Source organism: Seriola aureovittata, chromosome 11, assembly GCF_021018895.1.
Source record: "Seriola aureovittata isolate HTS-2021-v1 ecotype China chromosome 11, ASM2101889v1, whole genome shotgun sequence".
Lineage (NCBI taxonomy): Eukaryota > Metazoa > Chordata > Actinopteri > Carangiformes > Carangidae > Seriola > Seriola aureovittata.
In genome coordinates, this window is record NC_079374.1 from 18148855 (window position 1) to 18164768 (window position 15914).

At 39.6% G+C, this 15914-nt stretch overlaps 1 long non-coding RNA gene across 2 annotated transcripts in view; it reads left to right on the forward strand.

The window, feature by feature from the left end:
- The window catches only part of LOC130177204 (uncharacterized), an 80194-nt gene that overhangs the window by 6970 nt on the left and 57310 nt on the right, over window positions 1-15914 (forward strand). Inside the window, exon 3 of one of the 2 annotated variants that reach the window (XR_008828988.1) lies at window positions 7380-7457. The exons of the other annotated variant lie outside the window; for it this stretch is intronic. This is a non-coding gene — a long non-coding RNA (uncharacterized LOC130177204). Of the gene's footprint in view, window positions 1-7379; window positions 7458-15914 lie in introns of those variants that run through there. 2 annotated transcript variants of the gene reach the window in all.

Genomic DNA, 15914 nt, shown 5'->3' on the forward strand with positions numbered 1-15914 from the left:
AGGACTCCAGGAAGCCTGGCACTTGCGCATGCGCTTCACACACACACGCACACACACACTGTTTTGCACAAAAGAGCACACAGCGGCTGAGTGCTTAAAAGGAAAGCAGCTGCATCATTTGGTAGTCTGACATGAAACTGTGGTCATGTTTCTATGAGGTGACTTCAGAACACAGTTAGAGAATTCATAAACACCGTCAACTTTAGCACATTAAAGAAATAGCACCTCAGACTCACATGCTTTGTAAAAATGAGATATTCGTGGCTCCAAATTAAAGATAAATAACGTGTTATATTTTATCATATTATAGCCTGCTGTTTTATTCATGACTGCTTTTAAAATGTGTGTCCCATGATAAGCTAAAGTATGATGGTTGACACAATTACTGGTATGCACTTAAAAAGCTTATGGAAATTCTTCACTTTTTAAGTTAAAACCCAAAACCCATTTAAATTTTACATAAATTTGCAAAGAATCGTCCCAATTATGATTTCAAAATTAGGCCTGTAGTCTCTTTGGAGCGTCTGTGAAGCCTGATCTGTCATCATGTTCCCTGTACGGACGCTTTATAGAGCTACACACAAAGTTGGAACATATTTAAAACACAAACTTTTTCAGTACATGTGGTATAAAAGTTTTTTATAAAATAACTTCTGCTGGTATATTGTGGGATACAGTCATTGAGTTAGGGTAGTCCAGGAAAAGTGATGATTTCATTATGCAAGCTATTTTAGTTGTAGCTTTATTTAATAGTATAATAAATAATGTTTTGAAATATTTATGAATCACAAAATTAGAAAAAGAACTCCCTTATCCCTTGTAATAATTTCATTATATTAAACTAACTACAGTATACACACTGAAAATAATGTTATATATTACTATGATAGATGTTATTATTCACTTATTTAAAAAAAAAAAAATATTGTAATGGTTACATGGTTTTGAAAATAATTTCTCATGACCACCTTTTCTCAGTAATGCTGGACCTCTGTTCAAATATAATATTGTGCATTGATGATATTTCTTAGGAAAAGAGTTAAAAAATAATCTAAAAATTGACAGTAAATCACCAACAAAACGCTCAGAGGCACTAAACATACTGTCAGTTAATTTGATATGAGCACAGTATGAGAACAATTTTTTTTTTCTTAAATACTTTCCAAAATATTCACTTGCTACAATTATTTTGACATTGCCTTTGTGATATGTGAATTTTTAAAATGCAAATCATTCCCTGAATTTGAAAAAAAAAAAGAAAAAAGATTTTTATTTGGAATTGCCAACATTCATGTAATGTGCCTGTGTAGATCTGCAATGTGATTTCCAAATGGAAAGCAATGCATGAAATATCATTAATCCAGACCTCTAAACATGCTTGATATATTTTTAAATAAATAAACATGAAGTGAAAATAACTGAGATCATTACAGCTGTTTTTCAGGCCCAACGTGTGTGCGACCCACACTGGCCTGACGCCAAATATTTGGAAGCGGCGCTCTGCACGGTCCATTTATTAGAAAGGTGCTGGCTCATTATTTAGCACGACTCCAGCAAACTCTCAGCAGCTGCAGCCGCTCTCTCTTCACATGCAATAAAGTTTGCTGCCTCATGTGGGGGATCTCTCCCTCTTTTTGAAGCAGACTTTTTTGGTCCATAATTTATACATTTACCTTACTTGCTTCTGCGTGCGTTGGCCTCCTGCATTTTTTAAAGGCCGGGTATTGAGGGATTTTCTGTCATGCTCTCTTGCTTTGTTCTGATCACGCAAGCTGCAGCCATCCCACATACGGGAACACTGGCAAAAACAGAGGGCCCAACTCATGCCACCTAGCCGGAACAGACACACACATGCATAGACACACATGCACAGTGTCATGCTAACAAATAGTCAACACACGCTGAGAGAGGAAGGCCCGGCTCCCTTCGGCTAAGACTCTCGGACAGGCTGTCTCGTGCCATCGCGTGAGTGTTTTTCACACAAGCGCACACCAAACTGAGCCATCCATGTGTGTCTCAGCAAGCGAAGGGGTGTTGAATCTTCCTCTCACACCCATGCATGCAGAAGCAGTCCACCTCCTCTGCTCCCTGAGGAGGACACATGGCAGACAAGAATAGAGAGAGAGGGAGAGCCCGAGATGAACAGATTAAGGAAACACACAGATAGTTCCTGGATAAAGTCCTACTACTGAAGTATTCTCTCTTCTCACACAACATTGCCTCAAAACATAAAAAAAAACAAAAAAATATAAACATACATAACATAAATAAATAATAAATTCATTATCATTCCACCCTCTACAGTTTATGCATTCCCGTAATGTGGTACATAAATTCACTCTTTACAACTTATAGGCCTATATGTATTTTAGTGTGTGGGGGTTTTTTGTGTTCAGTTTAATGAGGGATGACTGGAAATGATTTAATATGGAGTGTTAGTTTATATGAGAATCCAGGTTACAAGTTAAAAGTTATGTGGTTCAAGCCAACAGATCAGTTAACTGTCTTACTGCAACAAGTTCAGCACACTATTCGAAAAACCTATAATAAATGGTAATTAAACTTTTTTTTTTTTTTTTTTCATTCACCAGGTAAACAATTAATATTCAAACATACTGTGTGACAGTTTTATGTATTCAGGGAGTATTTTGCCATTTTGATTGAGACACACACACCACATAATTTTGTAAACTTAAAATGTATCAATTTTATCATTTAATTATAATAAATTAAATGTTATAAGGTATAATTGCTTCACTTACTTTCAGTGTGGTGCAGTTTGGTGCACTAAAGTGACTTTACATTTTGCAAAACTTTTCAAAGCATTCCTGATATTTAAACTCGATTTTACTAAATAACCATGCTGATGTAGCATGTAATCATTTTGTATTGTCACCGATCTCCTTTACTGTTTTAGTCATTATGCATTGTATAACCACACCACACTGTGGCATGAAAAAAAGCAAAGAAATAAATTACATAATACTTAATACAGGAAATAAAAAAACAAAACAAAAACAATTTGTCTTTTAATTTTGCATTTATATATTTTACAGCTGAAAGCAAGACTGTGTAATGGAATGACAACCTAATATTCAAACTACAAACCTAAAGCAACATCTTGCAAATACAGGAGTTTACTCCCTTTTTTCAGAGTTATCCCATTGCAAAATTCTCACTGAACGATTTATGCATTTCTAAACTATTATTCTGTTCCTGTATGTTGCTCTATAACTGTGTTAAAATACAAAATATTTAAACAAAATATATTCAATAAAACCATATCAATCTCAAACATCTCAAAAAAACGTCTCAATATACTACTACACAATATAAATCATTTTGAAAATCAAATAAAAGTCCACATGTAAAATATATTTTTCAAATCTTACTCTTTACTTTTTTACTACTATTTTATGGCATAGTTATCCATCAATTCTTACTGTATCTACAATAAGTAATTGTGATACTTGCCTTTCTTAAACTTGGATATGTTTCTACACCCCTGTGCCCAAATTATATTCACTATGTATTTACTTACATCATAATATAGACCTAATATTACTATTATCATAATTATGTATTAATTTATTTAGACAAACCAAGCTAAATAAATACTTTTCTTAATTTCTATTTTCATTTATTCATTTTTGAATCATGTTTGTTTACAAATGTTACTCAGCTACACTGATATACAAACATGTGAAACAGGCAGGGGTTCAGATTTATTAAGTCAAAGAAAGAAAATGAAATTACTGACATAATATGGAATCATCATTTTTCCAGTTTGAATTCCATCTGAACAGAAACATAGATTAATTTTTTCTTACTTTCCAAAGAAAGTCCCTGACGCCCCCTCCTCATCTCTTGGTCTTTCTCCCTCTCCCTCCTCCATGTGCTGTCATCTAGATTCCCTCCCTAACATGTAAATTTAGGTCAGGCCACAGTCTCCTCTCCGGGCTTCGCAGGAAAATGTGGAAATGGATTGTTTCACACCAGTTAATCTTATTGGGAGAGAGGGAGGGAGAAGTGAAAACAACAGGGACTAATGTGGAGTACAGGGGGAAAGGAGAGGAGGGGAGGAAAAGGACTGAGCAGTGGGTGTAAGCACAAAAAAACAGAAAGGAAGAGAAGTGGAGAGGAAGGCAAGAGTAGAAAGAAGATGGAATGGAGTGAAGGGGGGGAGCAACGGGCAGAAGAGAAAGGAAAGTACAGGAGAAGAGGGAGAGGAGAGGAGATGGAGGCGAGGACAGAGGGATGGGCAGAAGACAACAGGAGGGAGGAGGAGGAGCAGAGAGGAAAAGAAAATAAAGCAAACAGAGGAAGAGGAGAGGAGTAGAGTTGCGAAAAGAGAAGAAGAAAGGGGTATGCTACTCACGTCTCATCTCAGAGCTCTGCCAGCGTCACAGCTCTGTGCTGGCAGCTCGCATACTAACAGACAGGCCATATGGCTTCATTATCAGACACACACACAAACACAAACCCACACACACACACACACCATGCATGAGCACGCACCAGCCTCGACAAACTCATAACACACATACACACACTTGAAGATGCAAACTCGCGCGCACACACACACACACACATAAACACTACACACACTCAGGTGCAAACACTTGCAGGGAGAAGAGGAGGTGTGTGACGAATTGAATGAAGGGAGTGAGGAGGAGGATGTAATGGCACTGTGAGTTTTTCTACCTCCAGGGGCTCTGAGGGAGAGCAGAGCTGGCCCAATTACTGAGGCTTACATGGACACACACACACACATGCACATACATACACCCGTTACACACTCAGTCACGCACACCTATTCTCAGCAATCTGGGAGAACTGGGAGAATAAAATCATTATCAGATACAGGCAGAGCAAATATTTGGAATACAGTAGTACAAATCACGGGCTTTATGTAGATATAGTAACTCCTCTAGTAGGCGCACATGCACACACATTCACACACAGACTTCAAGTGGACACCAGGGAGGACAAGCCTTTGAGCCGTACAGGCGTTTGGGAAGAAGGGACTGGCTGGATAAGTTGTAGTCATTGCTGTGTAAACCACTTGACACATATTACAGTCATTAGTGTCATGATGGAGGGAATGGATGATCCTGGTCATGAGTCCCCAGGGACTTAGTCGGGTGCCCAGTTGGGCCCCTCCCTAGAGGTCTCTGGAGGTGTCCTGGAAGCGCTCTCTGTGCTCTCTGTGCTCTGTCTGTGTTGGAGTAGGGACAACTGTAAGTCATGGCAGGGATGAACAGGTGCAGACACACAGTGCTGGAGAGGTATCGTTGCATTGCATATCAATTGACATAAAAGCCCAAAAAAAAAAAAAAAAATTGTCCTGACTTTGTTGTGGGCCCATCAGTGCTTGTTGCTATGGAGACCATTCATCAGTTGATGACAAAATTTACATTACCTCAACTCAATGCAGACGCCATTGTGTTGGATGTAGAGTGAAAATGCTTGGTTGCACTTCCGGGTGATCCAGAAAACTACTGGTTTGATTATTTCCTCCTTTTTGTCTGATGGTGACCTTCGATGCTGCTGTCGTTCTATTCAAATAAAAGTTACACAAAATGTGTAAAGTTTGTATGTTTGCATTTTTTTGCAGACCAAATAATATCACTAAATTTGGCATAATTAAGCTATATGTTATTTAAAATTTCACCAGCGGTAGCTTATTTATGAAAATGTTCCGTTCTTTTTAACACTGAATAATGAACAGACAAATTGTCAATTTGTTTCGATGGAACTACTGTAATTAACTGGAGCATTTAAGAATATTGTCAGTTAACTTATATAAGATTTAGCACAAAGTACAAAACATAGTTAAAATAGTGGCTGACATGGTAGAGCGTGTGCCACATAGGCTTCGTCCCATGGCCCCTTTACAGCATATCCCCTCTCTTTCTCCCTGACTTTCCTGTCACGCTCTCACTGTGCTATCAGAATAAAGGCAAAAAAAAAAATGCCCCAAAAAATAAGTTTAAAAACTATTTATTTCAAACTATAACTATCCATGTTGAATTAATGTTGCAAAGTGTATGTATTAGCCATTTTTGTGACATCTATTGAGCCCAGTAGTGGTTCTCATCCCATTTGCCTTGTAACGCCTTGAAAAGAAGTAACAGCTACTTGTGAGCCATTGTTGTAGTTGCGTGACTCTGTGGGATATGGTCAGTTCAACCGAGGAGTGATGTTTCATTGTTGTACTTTTTAAGGCCTGAAGATGTACAATTATTCAGTAATTCACAAGACAATAGCAAAGATTAGAGGAATGTCTAAAATAATAAATATACATTTTTGTCCTCTTAACGATCACTGTGTGACCTCTCAGAATCATCTTTCCACTGGACTGTGGCTTCATTGTGCGTATTATTATCAGTTTAACATAATAATACAGATATGTCGGTCATAGGTAGGTAACAGTTTCCACAGGTCCCTCTTCTTTCAAGTGTGTGTGATATTGTAAATGTGAAGTTTCCCTCGAAGCCTTATATTTCTCTCCCTCTGACTTTAACAATCGTCTATATGGAAATATCATCGAAACAAATGCATTTGCTCCTCTGTCTGTTTCTCATATTTTTGTCCCTACAGACACACACTGTTAATGAGCCGTAGTTCATGGTGTTTTTAATAACTATTTGATTGGTACAAGATGATTTACCACTGCTGTCTGTTATTGCTCTGTTGTAATCAGCATATTATTTCGAAATTAGCTGGAGAACAAAGTGTTTTTAATAGATTTAACAGACTCCTGCAGAGCAGCAGCCAGACATTTTTATCAGATGATGTGGTAAGTATAGATTTTTCTGTGGTTTCCTATTACAGTATACACCAGCTTATTGAATTCAACTAAGCATGTAATCCTGGAATCGCTGACTCCTCTTCATTTCAAATCGCTTTGTAATTCACTTGACATTATTAGATACCAAGTCATATGTTATTCTAATATAATGACTCAGTTGAATAGCTTGAAAACATATCAGCGGGACGTTTTGATGGTGCTGCACTGAGTTTACTTAGTGATAGTGTCTGTGAGTGAACTGGTCTGTGATGCAATAAGGTGGCATTGAGTTCAGTGACATTTAAAGGTGGACCTGTTTATTCTAGGTCGGGTTTATGTTTCCTTGTTGTAAAGACAGTGGATCATGAGTGTACTCTAGACATTTGTATGTAGAATACATATATGTATATTGGACACAGTCATATAAAAAGAAATTACAAAGTTGTTTAATTTCATTTGCTTGATCCGCACAGCACAGCTAGAAAAGATCAGGCATTAAAAACAGTCCAAACTGAACATTTTGTTTAATTGCTCTCCATGCTGACAATGGTGAACGCTTTACAGACCCCCTGTTTCTATTGTTCAGGTTAATTCATCTGGGCCAAGTTATAGGAACAGATGAATGGACGCTGATGAAAAGAGAATGGAGCCCTGCAGTCTCAATCACCACCGGACGGGTGCTCTCATGGTTCGGGGTAGGGGGTGGGGGGGCGGCGCCTGTTGCCAGGATACTGGCTGGATCCAGTCTGGAGGTCCCGCTGTTTTATTGGACAACACGCTTGACCCTCCGGTGACCCCAAATTGCCCCCTGACCTGAGTAGTCACACCTAATCAATGCAGCCATGCACACGCTGACTCAGGGAAAGGATGGTGCTGCCTACCTGCTGGTAGAGACACAGAGCACTAAGCGGCACCACGGATCAATATCATACAAAGTGACATCTGCAACCATTTAAAATCACATTTCGTATAATTACTCTTTTTGATATGTTGTCATCAACCTGACATGTGGCATCTGAGAAATGTGTTTTAAGTGATTCCCTACCTAGAGAACTAAGGACTTTGGAACTGCAAAATAAACTGTAACATGCATATGCGGTCTGTAGATATTCCAGTACATACTGTATGTGCACACATCCCTATTTATTGTAAACTTAGAGATCTAAATGTTAGTTAAGAATGAGTCGAACAAAAAAAGTATCAATTTATACAATAAGAAAAAGCAAATAAACACTGAAAAGTCCAAAAGTTGGGGCTCAAAGGTCGATTACTCTCCCTGTGACTGTAAAGCAGTAATGTTTTTTTATTTTTATTTTTTAAGGATGTCCTGCTATCACATTGGTTAAGACACATACAATAACAGCAATGTCCTTGGTTTGATTTCAGCAGGGGACCATTGCTTCATGTCATACCCCTTTCTCTTGTTTATATTTTCACCATGAAAACTATCCAATGAAGGCTCCAACGCCAAACCATAAAAAATCACCCTGAAGCGATCCAACACGGGCCAAAATGCCAAACAAAACCCCAACAAACAAACAAATAAAAATAAAAATATGTCTAAAAATTGTGCCATTCCCTCAAAGGGTGAAACAAAATGATTTAGTGCAAAGTTTGTGATGGAGGATTGGTTACTTGTAAATGTCTTAGTTTTGTCCCCAACTCACTTGAATCTTTTTGGGGTTTCTAGTCATTTTGGGCAAGAAGAACCAATGTTTTAAAGTATATTCCTTGAATATGCAGTTGTTGATGCTTTTAAAAACCAAATATAGTGCATATGTCTGCTGGGCGTGGTACACAGAGTATGAAACCCTACCTCTTGATCTGGCCTGTCACCAGTCTGTCAGCAAATACAAACCGCGCACTAATCCCATGGATTTTTTCATTCTGCGGCCTGACATGAAGAGAAATAGGACGACACGCCCAGCGATCTCTCAGATTGCTTTAGAGTGGCCAGCTGTCTCAGACAGTTCAGACTGGTGGGACAGCCAGGCCGGGCTCTGCACCCACACACACACTTCGAGAAAAACAGCAGAGAAAAACCAACGTACACCTACGCATAGAAGTTTAAGAGAGGAACTGAAAAGTCAGTTAACCGAAATCAAGACATCCCAAAAATCATTTTGATTTCCAGTGGATAGCAGTGAATGGATCCAGAGGCAAAAGGCGTAGGAAATATTCCTGCCAGTGAAATGCTGAGTTAGTAATTAAGTTTAATAGTTTACCCTCTTCTCTTCTGTTATGTGATTGTGTGTGGATCAATCTTGCTTTTGGGGATAATTAAAATTTTAAAAGACTGAGAGTACAGTATTGGGTACTCGGTAGTACCGCCATCAGTCAGCTGTTGGTTTCTGCTGTGCTCAGTCCATTGCGGCCTTGGCTTCTTTTTCCTCACAGCTTCCAGTCTGAAATATAAATCTGTAAAATCATTTTTTCTGGAAATTATTTTATAGAAATTCCACTTCTTTTTCTGATGAATGAGAGGATTTTTGAGTCATTATGGTTCCATATTTAACCATAATGTATTCACACGGAAACATGGCATATAAACTGTATATAGCACATGGTGCTGTACAGAACCATTCATGAGTTCATCGTGATGATTCACTAATGGAACGATCCTAAGGAGTCATTTTCCGGGGCAGTGGAGAATCTTTTTCTTGTGGCTCTACAGTAATTATGAGAGCCTTCCTGAGCCAGACGGGACAGTTTACTGCACAAAGAGGTTTCCAGTTATTGTGGCTGGGAAAGCAGAGCGTGGAATAAGAGGAGAGTAGCTGGCAAGGATCCTCTGGCAGAAATATAATCTGTTTGGATAAACACGACGTGCACCCAAGTATGGACAACGCCAAGTGCTCCGTTTTGACTCCATATGCAATAACAACAGATTTCCATTGCCTGGTCAACATCCAGCTTGTTTGAGCCTCATCTTTAACATTTAGTAACAGCTGACGACAAGTTTAGGGTCACATTCCTTTTTACCACATCAAGGGAGTTGCAGCAAAGAACATCCTGAAAAAATAGTTTTAAAAGTTTTTAAAACCAGCACATCCCTTTAAAAAGAAAAAAGAAAATAATTGTTGAAGTGATTCATTTTTAAAAAAAATCATATTAAATGTTGAAACTTCTGATATTTTTTAGATCTTGTGGGACATTTTCCCCCTCGCAGTCTAATACAATTATCCACTCCTGTGTGTGAGCACAGCAAAACATACCACCTCACTGTTTCATCAGTATTTCATTGACATGAATATTTCTGTCTACAGAATATTCCACACTCACACAAAAGAATATAAAAGAGTGATCGATGAATGAGGTAAAGTTAGCTGAGACGGCCTCGCTTCAGACTCGAATGAAAATCCCACCCTGAGGAGAGGAGACTGGTGCTTGTGATTTCTCTTTGACATAAAAACTGCTTTTGTGGCCCACTTATTCTTCCTTTTTCTGTAAGAAGATTTGAAACCTTGCTGTGAATATCTCCGGGTTGGGCAGAACTGTTATTGCGGCTGGATTTTGCTTCCAGATATAATTTATCAGCACAAATCAGCCGGCCTATTGGAATGATTAGAAGGTTTGTCTTGGCCACTGAGGCTATACAACCCACCCACCTTGCCAGCTAACCAATCTATTCACCTGACCACAGCACCTCTGCTCGCATAAATCTGCTGGACTGCTCTGCTTCTGCCTGCTGGCTCTTTTTTTTTTTTTTTACTACATGTGCGTCTCGCTGTGTGGTTTTACATTCATGTATATTTGCATGCATGCATCTCTGTATGGAGAGTTAAGTTTATGAGCCAAGCCCGGCACGTCTGTATTGAAACATTTCTTCTTAGAGACGGATTGGAGGTTTCCTGATCCGGGGCGTGCCACGCACATCCATCACGGCGGTGGTCTGGTTTCCTGGTGATTTAGGACTTACCGAAGCGGCCCTGCTGGCCACTGTTCTCCGACCACAGCCATTCCATCACCCTCCCACCTCCCAGTCTTAATATCACAGTACTGACAGCCAGGAGCTCAGCCCATCCCTCTGTATCTCTCTCTACGTGGTGTGTGTTTTATCAGTAACACTGATTAATCTGAACATCTGAAGAACAAATTGAGTGGGTTTGGGACCAAAACTGTGTCTGTTCGAGTCTGATCCAGTGAATACAATGCACTTTGTTTGAAAATATATGTATTGTAGTATTTTATAATTTAAATTGTCTCCTCGATGTGTGTTGCATAACTATTCACCACCCTCCTTTCTGCACAATGTCCCGAGATGGGCTACAAAATATTTTAGCACATAAGATATAATTCCTGTCAGAGTTTGTTCATTTGAAGTTGGAGTGCATACGCCCACACATCCTCTCCAGAAGTGTTTAAGTTGAGTCTGTTTCAAGTAATATCAGTGTATTGAGAGTACAGTCGGATCGTCCTCGGCTCCGGGCTTGGATTTTTTTTTTTTTTTTTTTTTTTGGAGTGCCGGCTGTCCGTTTACACAAAGCGGATTTTGCATCAGCCAGCTTAGAAGTGAGCGTTGCTTTGAAGTGCTCTAATCCTTCCTCTACCTTCAGACAACCTCTCCTGAGCCACTGCAGAGTCATAGTGCCAGCTAACTGCAGGGGCAGGACAGCCCACACCACTTAACCTCAGGTACATACAGTAGTATACACACATGTACCTGCAGGATAATGATCATTCATGTAACGGTGCATAACCTCGCAGACATGCAGTACACTCTAGACCAAAATAATTTTCCAGAGTGAGTAAATTGTTCTTTGAGATTATATATGAAAAATGCAGTAAATAAACTTCATAGTTCATCTAAAAAATTTACTAAACTTTATGGCTTGTGAGTGATTAAGAGGAAGTGCCTTATCTATAAACAAAATATTCATTTTCATTTTTCTCTAAATTGTTTTATTTGAGTCCCCAAGGAAAACTATAATTTTATAATAATAAATGAAAAGACTAGTAAGCAAAAAAGGATAGAAATTTGTATAATTGTGTGTTTATTCTTTTAATGATTTCATATATCTACAGATTAATCTTGTGACCATATGAGGGGTTCTAATTCCCAGCTTTGGGAGCAGTGCTCTATGGCACTGCGCTAAAATGATCCTACATAGGGTTTCATGTGCCGTTGAAAACATTTAATACTGTATCAAATATTGTAAACAAGCTATACTCACTTTTTCAGGTTTATTTGTGTTGATTTTGCTGTTGTTTTAATTTGAATTTTGTTATGCAAGCCAGATCGTTCTGGGAGGAATGTTTTTCTCACAGAACCACCACCCGAACCAAACAACCCCTGAAGACGAGGAATTTACATAAGCACACATTCGCATATGCATGCGAATGGAAACAAACACATACAGTACATTTGGAACTTCCTCACAAACACACACGTCCACATGTGACTCGACACCAAAGCAGGCAGAACTCTTACATCAGATCCAACCGAAGGCCCCGAATTCAGTGTCAGTGAAACTCCTGCGCTCCATTGAAGAGGCAGAGCTGTCAGACTGGGTGGCATAACCGAGCTGACAGCCTGCTGTGGGCTGCTGCTCTTTATTCGCCAGACAGAGATCAGCAATTTTCAATTTCCTCCTTGCCGCACGCTTAAGCCCACACACTACCAAGACACCCTTCAACAACAAAGGCCAACTTCTATGACTGCGGAAGATGACTAACAATTGGACCGAGCGATGGATTATCCAATCCGGGCTGTTGTTGTTGGTGGGTGGTCTGACTCTTTACATACTCCTCTCCCCTTGGCCCAGAGTTTTAACCAATCCCCTGCCAGATGGGGTCACTAAAGTCTCACCAACAGCACCCCTATTGGCCGGGGTTGTTCATGGAGTAATAGTGCTGAGAGGAGAACAATGAATGACATCAATAATACACCGTGCCAGCCCTATGCTGTGTGAGTGTGCGTTCTGGTCAATATATTTCAATCCAGCTGTTCACTAATACTGTAGACTCATGAATAATCCACATTCCTCTTTTGTTGTCCTTGTCTGACCATGTGTGTGTGTGTGTGTGTGTGTGTGCGTGTGCACTCGTTCCCTACCCAGTGCTGGAAGCAGACGGTGTATATTGGCTGCTTCTCTCTCTCTCTCCCCCTCTCTGTGCGCCAGTTCTCCGTCTGAAAGGAATCTCAGGCTTTCAAGGCTCTTTTTGTGAACTGCTCATCAAAGCCTCCACAAACGCTCTACTGCCGATTTTGAAGTCTGTATCCTTCTTTTACTTTGGATGAGATCTTCTGGTCATGGTTCTGTGGCTCTCTCTCCTCATTTTTTTAAATTATATGTATGAGTTCCAATGCAAATGCGGCCACTGTTTTTCTGGACAAGGCAGCAGATTGATTTAAATCGACCGGTACTATTGATTTCCTTACCTGGCCTTCTCACTCATACTTTACTTCCTTTTTCCACTTTTTCAGATATTTCTGTTGTCTCTGTAATCTACTGAAATCTTCAGGAATAAAAGGAAAAAGTACAAAAAAAAACGAAAAACTTTTAATTATTTCATGTAGGCATGTGTGTCATTAAATTAATAGATTTAAGAACCTTCCTTGACTTGACAATATTTGTCTTTACATTTTTCTTCACAATTCCTCCCCATAATAATAATAATAACAACGATAACTAATTAAGTGCCCCACGTTGCTTTCATAAATAAATATCCATGCCCACTCCCAGGATTCCTGTCTTTCCCCCCTCTGCATGACAATCCCAGCATTCCTCTCCAGCACAAGGATAACCAATATGGTTGAGTTTTTCCTCCCTTGCCGGGCTCTCTGATGATTTGGCCAGACAGCCAGTGGAAAATTGGAAACTGAAAATTTTTTGGGGGGTGGAGGGGTAAAAAGAAAAACACTGGCAGGACAATAGGGAACGATGGAACTAGCTTATCCCCATGAACACACAGACAGTAAGATGACACTTCCCCTCCCTCCGAAATGCTGAAGACCGCTTTGTCATTCCCCTAATTGGATGTGATTACATTGTAACTGGGAGGGAATGATCCCACTCGCTGGCAGGGGTGCATCAGGGTGATTGTTCTATTACAAATTACCTCTTATTGAATTAATTTTCATTGAATAAAAATTGGCAGAGACTACATGTATCATGAAGTAGCATCACTGCATTGTTTGGACACAACTGTGACAGTGGGTGGATAATTTGCCGCTCGCAAAACAAAGAATACAACAAAATGTGAGGCTGATGCTTACCTTACTGTAAATGAATTCAGTTCTGATGAAACAGCATCCCCAGGCGTTCATTAATTACCTCTATGTTGGCAAATGCATACAACTTCTTTTGTCCTGTGTGGTCCAGAATGGATGATATGACTCTTCCTGTGGATGGTGCCACTACAGCAACTCTCCCAAATTTTTAAACCCCTAAATGACTTCAAAGGTTAGTTGCATATGCTACAAAAATCAGAGAAATATCTTTTGGTCGCTTTTCCATAATCTACCTCATTACAATCAATTGTTTTTCAGTCTCGTCTGTTCAAGTGCAGACAACTGCAGCAGGTGAGGTAGGATAAAAAAGCTGGCCCAGGAAATCAGGCTGTAAGCTGTGGATGTTTACAGCAGACAGTTTGACTTGTAATTGTTTTACCAGCTGCAAATACTGGGTTGGTCTTGTTCTCACCTTTTGAGTCTGTGTGTGTGTGTGTGTGTGTGTGTGTGTGTGTGTGTGTGTGTGTGTGTGTGTGTGTGTGTGTGTGTGTGTGTGTGTGTGTGTGTGTGTGTGAGAGAGAGAGTGAGTGTCGTCATGGTAAAATGTGGTCCTGGAGACACCTACACCGGGAACACACTGCCTGGTGTTGTGTATGCGTGGCAGCTGCCGTTGCGGACCTGCTGCAGAGAGGCACGCGTGTGTGTTCACATGGCTGCATCTCTGCTGTGTCGCTGCTAGTGCCAGTTCTATCTCTCTAAATAGATTTTGCAGGTTACTGGAATGTTGGATTTCTTTTCATTATAAATTAATTTCTTATTTATTTTTGACAGAAAACATCACTAAAGTGCCAATGTCTCCACATGCAGTTACTAAAATGGTTTAAAAATACAGGCGATTTTGAAGATGGCTGTGGTACGACCTATGAGTACTGAATTATTATGCAATAATGTAGTAACCATTTATTACGTTTGATGAATAGTATTGTAATCTATAACTTGTGCTATGCTTAAGTTTGTCAGTAGAGGAGCCAAAGCTTAATGTTATATTCTTTCCTATATTATGTTTTCCACTATTTCTTATTTCTGTTAATGGTAATATTCCCTTACCGTAAGATTCTGTAGAAAATGTTATAATAAATATATTTTGTTTATACCTCAGTCCGTTCTGTGTAGGTCTACTGATTCTTAGATAGACAGATGGAGCGAGCTGTTTTTAAGGAGCGAGGGCTGTCGTGGGAGCACTGGGGTGTCAGGTGTGACTGTGTGGCAATTGCAAATGGTTTACATGGGTCAGGTAGGAGGAGGGCCCCTCGCTCAGGGACCGAGTTAGGTCAGGACCAGCCCTGTAAGTTGTTATAAGCAGTTTTCTTTCAATTTTCATGCTATTATTTCAATTTATTTTGGTAATGAAAATGCCATTTGAAGCTCAAGTTAAATGTATTGTATATGAATACGAAATACACAGGAATAATCAGCTGTCTCCGTTAACTTGCACTGGTTGATCCTACCTCAGTGCACAAAACCCTTTAATGTCTAAATAGTGGAATCAGGCACCGTCAGTTACTATCACAGTTAAACTGTCATCATAAACTTCAACTCTTTCTTGGCAAGCAAGAGAAAGCATTTCTGTGTCGGATGTGTCTGCCAGAGGCAATTTTCTCATCTGCTGTAATAGATGAGGAGATGATGATAAGGAGGAAGTGAAAGTATCAGGTAAGCAATTAAACCCAAGCGCCCTCTTGTCATCCTCCTCTCATCTCCTTTAGTTCTTCCTCCTCCTCCTTCTCCCCCTCCTCTGTGCTGCTCAGCATTCATTAGGCCCGGCTTCCCCAAACACTGTTTTATCTACAGGAAACTTTACTGTGTTGAACTCCTGATCACCCTGATAAACCGCCAGGCTAATTAAACAGAGGCCTCATACAATGTGTTCCTGCATGTGTATATGCA